The 6953-nt window shown below is 36.9% G+C and overlaps 1 long non-coding RNA gene across 1 annotated transcript in view; it reads right to left on the minus strand.

The window, feature by feature from the left end:
* LOC311445538 overlaps positions 1–6744 on the minus strand; it is a 172073-nt gene extending 165329 nt beyond the window's left edge. The window contains exon 1 of the long non-coding RNA XR_014698486.1: positions 6688–6744. This is a non-coding gene — a long non-coding RNA (uncharacterized lncRNA). The remainder of the gene's footprint in view (positions 1–6687) is intronic.
* Between the last annotated feature and the right edge of the window lie 209 nt (positions 6745–6953).

The following is a 6953-nucleotide window of genomic DNA, read 5'->3' on the forward strand; positions in this document are numbered from 1 at the left end:
AAGTCCAGGCAAGTGCAAGGGGAACTGGGAATACTCAGCACACCGTAGTATAAACCCCTTCATCTTTTATCATATAAAATGAGTCCAAGAAACATGGCATCATTTGGACTTGAAATAAGCTTAGCAAGATACCTAGACCACACAGCTGATAGTTAAGTTTTTTCAAATACTCTTCCACAATCACATTTTATCTTTCCTCTGAGGCCAGGGCTTCACATCAAGTTAAACAGCATCCATCTTGCTTTCTCTCCAAGCAAATACTCTCTCCACAGTCCTCCCTGCCTGTGGTTATCAACCTTTTTCCTTATCCTGACCTCAGTAAAACATTTTCTCTTAAATACAACCATTCACCTACTTATTCAGCTCAAAGATGTTCCTCTCTCCATGCAGTGTACAAACTAGCTGTCTGAAGGCTGGAGGGAAAGGGAAAAGTGGATGGCTTAACAGACAGAGGTGAGAGTGCTTAAACTGCCAAACCAGCCACTCCTCTAGGAGGGTCAGGAATGCATTGCAATAAGTTGCCATAGGAAGAATTAGACATAGTCAGCACATAATGTCATAATGTGTGATGGATGATCTGATAGGTGTGTATCATACACTTGCTGTACTACAATAAAAAGGAGATGTCTATTTGAAATGCAATGTCAAGATTTCCATAAAGACAATAAGCGCTTTGAAAGACTCAATATTGCACTTGCATAATCTGAAACGTAGCTATAAAAATGCATTCACTCAAGACCAATCCTTTTTCAGCATTAGATGTGTTTTGTTTTGTTTTTCCAGAAATATAGCATGACGAGCTACATGAGCACTACAGTATATTCTCCAAGAGCGTCTGTACTCTAAAATGATCCTGTAGCAATACCAGCAAGAACAGCTGCTGCATTTTCACCCCCAAGGTGGGTGGATTTTAGTGCACAACATGAACATCTCAAAGGAGTGCGTACCTATATGTTCCATCTGTTACATGCCGCAGAAATGAGATATAAAATGAAGTCTTTGACTATGCCCTGCCCCAGGATGAGTGAGAAAATAAGTGCAAGCTGTGCTTCAAACTTATTCCTTTTCCCCACTTTTGTCTAGTCCTGACTTCTAATATGTTGTAACATTGTCAGCTTTTTAACAAGAGCTCCAACTCATCTGAACTTCTCTTCCCCCAGAAGGTATAGCTTATACACATCTAATATCTTTTAGACACTGTAAAAACAGCATTTTCATTGTTGTCTTTTGTTTTGTTTTTAAAGTTGACAACTAAGTGGAAAAAGAAAAGGTATTAAAATAAAATCCTCATTTCGTATATTTTCCACCCAACTCCTTCAACTTTCACTTTTTTTTTTAATGTAACTAATAAAAGACTAAAATATGTTCCCTATTGGCATGAGTTTACTGGTTCAGGGATTTAGTAGCCAAAGTCTGAACTTGAACTGTTTAACACTGTACCAGTTCTATATTTCTCATTCCAGTGTTCTTTGAGGACTAAGCCCAGGCACTTCCCTGATGAGTCATGCTATGGCAAACAAACACACGAAACACCACTCTCAAATTAGCTCAGAACAACATCCCTGTACCACAGCAGCTCAGGGCTGTGCTAACTGCTCCTCTGATCGCACAGAACTAGTGCATCTCCAGTATGGGGGCTCACTTTAGCAAGTAGGTATGTCTTAACATACTACTGCATAAGCATTGCTTAGGCTAGGAATCAGGCAAATGCTAGAAATACTTGTAAATTAAACAAGATCACTCATATGTCAAACATTCATCATTAAAAAAAAAAAAAACAAAACACATTTGGGGAGGTAGGGGAGTCTGGACTGCCCGCTGAGCGGACTCCTTCTACCAAAGCATTTTGAAGGCAGTAAGGTGAGCAAGTGCTTTCCTAATTGAAGGACATAAGGCCTTACTCTGATGTCTCTGAAGTCAGATGATTTGCTGATTAATTCAGGGTCAGTAGGATCCAGCTTATAATAAGATCAACTGCCACAGAAAGTGGAAAATGGAGAGAAATTAAAGACTAGCTCCCAGCCAGGAAAACCAAGCAGACAAAATGCAGCCCACTTGTGCAACACAGCACAGAGAATATATTACCCAGGGTACAGAATGACATAAAACTGTACAACCACGCTAACAGCGCTTAGTATCAGCAAAACTGTTTCTTGTTAAAGGTGCTCACATCCTGCAAGCTTTATGTGAAGATCACATTATGTTTACTTCCATATTTATCTATATTTATCTGTTACAGCAGCATGTGTAGGCCTTGGCCCAGACATGGCCTCCTTTGTGCAGCACGAACATGCGCCCTTGCTGCTGCTGTAACCCAGTGGAAGAGCTCTCTGAGAGAAAATCAGTGAACATGGTGATGTAGAATACCCTCTCAGGGTACAGTTTTTGTCTGTCAGTATTTACAGAGGAACATTAGCACCTAGAATCAGTGGTTTTATGGCTCAGTAGTTCAGCAGCAACACAAGCCAGCCCTGAGCAGTGAAACAGCAGCCTGCCCTGTGCAAACAATTTACATAAAACAGTCAAAGAACCGCCCTAGTGGCAAAATTTAGGGGGCGGGGGGAGGGGGTTGGTTGGAGGTTTCCCTTTAGCCAGCACCTGGGGCAGGCTGAGTGTGCAGAAGACAGCCCATGGCTCCCTAGCTTCATGTCTGTGTCTGATCCAACACCCACTGCAATAAATAACTTGTGGTTGCTGGGTTGGGTCTTCTGCCAAACATCAAAATCAAATGCTAATGAATTCAAGCCCTACTGGGGATATACCACCATTATAATTCAATATATACCAAAGCAATGCTGTGCTGTAAAAAAAAAAAAAGGCAAATATATATTTAAGGTTTATTTTCCTGAACCAAAAATTATTTGAGATAAAAGGCTACCCTGCAGAAATGCTATATTTGCTAGCATTCAGTAGAACATGTACACATTTCAATAAAACTTTTCTATCTTTAATTTTAATGTGTGCTCTAAAAATTTTATAGCAAATTCAGTAAAGCAGCTTTCACTATATTCTGCTGAAGTTTTCAATAAGGAAAGGACATTGTAATCAAAGACATTTTCATTACATCTTTTCTATCATCAGTACACTTCAAAATGCCAAATGCAATTATTAAGAAATGCTTATACATTGCTGTACTGTAAATACAGTGCCCTTCAGGGATAGCAAATAATAATACCACAGTTAAAATTTCGATTTTATTATCCGAATCAGTGTTGATAACTGATACCCAACATCAACCATTGTATACTTTTGAAATCTTTTACAGGTGAGATGCGGGAGCAATATAAATAAATTTCAAAAGTGTATCTCCAGAAAACAGTTTATTTTCAAATACAATCTTTTTCTAATCATAATGAAAATTTTGCATCCTTCACAATGTCAGATTGCAATGTGCATTGAAGAAGTTTCTACTTTGCAGAAGGATTAAACTTGTTAACAGTGAATATGAAGAAAGTCTTTGTTCACTCTGTGCAGTTGAAGAAAATCAATCCTATGTGGGTATTATTTTATAGCTCAATTATCTCATGCAATTAAAATTAATAGCTTTAAAGTGGAAAAATCCTTTCGCTCCTATAAAAACCCTGCAAGGCCACAAAAGGGCATGCATGAGACCTGCCAAGTCCTTTATAAAACATTTCAAAGAAAAATTTATGTAATCCTTCACAGTGTAGGAATAGATGGGGTGAGCATTGACGCCACCTATTGTAGCCAATAAACTGAATATTTGACATGCATCACAAAGATATCCAGTGCTTCACTCTTTTCCTCCAAATTCCCAGTCAGATGCACAGCTTTACTGGTAAAAGCTTCCACTCAGTACCAAACCAGACAAAAGATTGAGAGATTGAAGTCTATATAAATCCTTTTTCATTATTAATTCCTTGATTTATACATATTGTAGAGATAAGTATTTTTTGGTTTTTTGTTTTTTTTTTTTTTTTTTTAGATACAGGAATTTTATAGAAAACTGCTGTGAATAGTTATTTCCTCAACTCTCTCTAGCTAGCATTAAGGGAGACCATTGTATTTTTCCAACATCTGTTTACAGGTATCTCTTGTAACAGGCAGTGAAAATTTCTGTTCCTTCCCCTACCCCCCAAAAGATTAAGTTTTACATAATATGCCTGGTGAACCTGCTATTATCAAATCATGAGAATATCAACATAGTAAGGTAGCATAGTAAAATAAAAACACAAATCCATATTTAAACAGCAGGAATCTTCAACTAACATTTAATACTTGACCTACCATGTTGAGCATTTATTGGCTGTGAAAGCTGAAAAAATTAAAATAAGCTGAAAAAAAAGAAATAGATTAGTCCTCACCATCAAAGACATGAATAAAAGACATCAAGACATCAAAGACATGAATAAAAACTCAGTAAGCCTAATGCATTTTTCTTCTGAAAAGAAAGCTAACCAAGTGTATATTCAAATAAATTATAGTGATGGGTATTTAAAGACTGTTAAAATACAAGTTATTAAAGCACTAGGCATCTTTTAAAGGTAGTCTTAGATAAAGCATGATAAACATTACTGGAACAGGCCATGCTTGAAATCAAAGCCTGAATAAGTAATTTGCTTTGGACTCAAAGTAATAGATAATACTAACTTTATGCTAAAGAATAAAAATATCATAATTTAAAATGGGTTTGTAATTGTGGATTATAAATATAGCCAGAATGCCCAACCTTTAGATTTTTCTATCTCTAAAATTGTCATCATTAAATTTCTGAAAGCAAGTACAAGATACCAGTTCTCACCAACTTTCCTTCACTTCTATTCTCTGCCAAATATTGCCACAGCAAGCCTTGAATCAGTAATGTTTGTAGCTTTTCACTCAGTGATTATCACATCAGTTTCCACTCAGCCATTTTCTAGAGTTTCTCTGTCATTTGTTTTGGGACACGTAAAAAAGGGTTTTGGAACCTTTCCACTCCCACTAGGGAACAATTTCATATCTCATAGGTGCTATTTTTTCTTGTATTGCACCAATTCCTATGTATAACTACAGTTAAGATAATTTCGGTATGATAATACCCAAGCAGGTATTTTCCTCCTTTAACATGACCAAGGAAGCATTTCCACTGGAAACTCAGCATACAGAAAGAAAAAAATAATGCTCTAGCAGAAAGATAACCAAGACATTCCAATGGCATTGTGTAACAATTACATCCAAAATTAATAGGAAAAAAAAAAATAGCAGAACTAAGAGAGCACTCTTAAAGGACTGGTTGAAAGAAGAATATTACTAGAATATTGAGCAAACTTCCTGTCCTCAGAGAAACATTTGGAAATTTGGAAAAACTGTTCTCTACACATCAAATTCATTCCAACTAAAGGTCTGACAAACCTGAGGGAAAGTTTAATTTGGCCGTCTGAAATAGTCACTGAAATGGTGTACTTAGCACATACCTGTAACATGTATTACAATGTGTGAACACGTAGGCAATTATCAAATTTGTTGTACTCTAGACCTCCCTTACTATTTCCCTACATAGCTGTGGTAAAACAGACTGCTGATTAAACATATACCTAAATTTTTGAAATAAATCTGTATCCAAATTTTGCGTGCTTAGCTTTCACAAATAGCACTTGAACATCTTATAGAAATGCTGTAGATAATGGTTAACTTCTTCAGAGTTTTGACATGAATCTTTACTTATTAGAAATACTTTTATTCTTGCAGCAATGGGAAAAAAAAAAAAAAAAAAAAAAAAACACCCTCCCCCATCAGCCATATCACCCCCTTTTTTAAGCAATATTACCAAGTAATAACATGAGAAAGTAGCATTAAGTACAATGAGCACTAATCAATCCCAATCTGTTCCTAACTACAATTAATTAGATTGCCGTGTGCCATATAAATGGATTTTTTTTAAATTAGATGTTTCATTTATTGATTGTTTAGACACATCAATACAAACTGCAAGGGATCCTTTCCCTAATAATGGAGTTAAGCAGGCAAAACATTAAGCAAGTTGCCAATTAGCTGATTAGGCATCTGATTCTTCTCCCTTAAAGATAGGCACAAACTCTTACTTATATTGGTGACTGTAGAATAAACACATCACAATACAGCTGTACTTTTAAAAATTTGTACACAATTCTCTAGTGCCCTATGTATTTTGCCAGCAATGAATAAGAACAGATGCCATCTTTGGAGAAGCTATTTGAAATTTAAGAATAAAGTTTTCACTCCCTTCATCCAAATGCCCGGAATGAGGGAAAGAAGTGTCCTCCCACTGCCTTTCTCCTGCCACCCTGTCCAATGCTAGTTCCCAGTCACTGAGCATGTTTGTTCACCAATTTCTGTGAGGTGACAATATTTTTGGTATCTTTATTTACGTGTTCTTTCAATACACTTCAAAAAGTGCTTTGAAAGCCCTCAACAATTTTAAGTATGGCAAATAAGCAGTTACATAAAATGTAAAATTCATACTAACAGATTAAACAGCAAACCAACAATCTGTAGCACAGCTGTCTAAAACCTGGTACAAAACTTGACCTCATAATCACTTTCTTAAAGGCTAGAAAAAAAAGGAAGAAGATAACGCAAACTCTGAAGTCTGGTGCAACTGAATCATAAGAGACTATGCTAGAAATCAGTTCCCACGACCTAGAAAATAATGAGCAGCCAACAAAGGTGGGTAAATCTCACATGGAGAGGGACATAGAAACCACTTACCACAGACTAAGAGCAAACATAACTTTCTCCCACAAAGCAGGTGCTCAGTAACTGCCTGCACTATGCACACTGAAAGAGGTAAGGTGATCCACATGACTTCATTTATACCCTCTTAAAGGTCATTACTGAAACCCAGCTCAGAGGTGGTAACTGCTTCACAGGCCTCCCCAGATGATGGTGAAAGGCAGCATCAGGCCTTGTGGTGGCAAACACAGGTGCTGGTTGCAGATTGGCATCCAAAACAAATGTGGAGAAATGGAGGAAGG

The sequence above is a fragment of the Aythya ferina genome, assembly GCF_964211825.1.
Source record: "Aythya ferina genome assembly, chromosome: 16".
Classification (NCBI taxonomy): domain Eukaryota; kingdom Metazoa; phylum Chordata; class Aves; order Anseriformes; family Anatidae; genus Aythya; species Aythya ferina.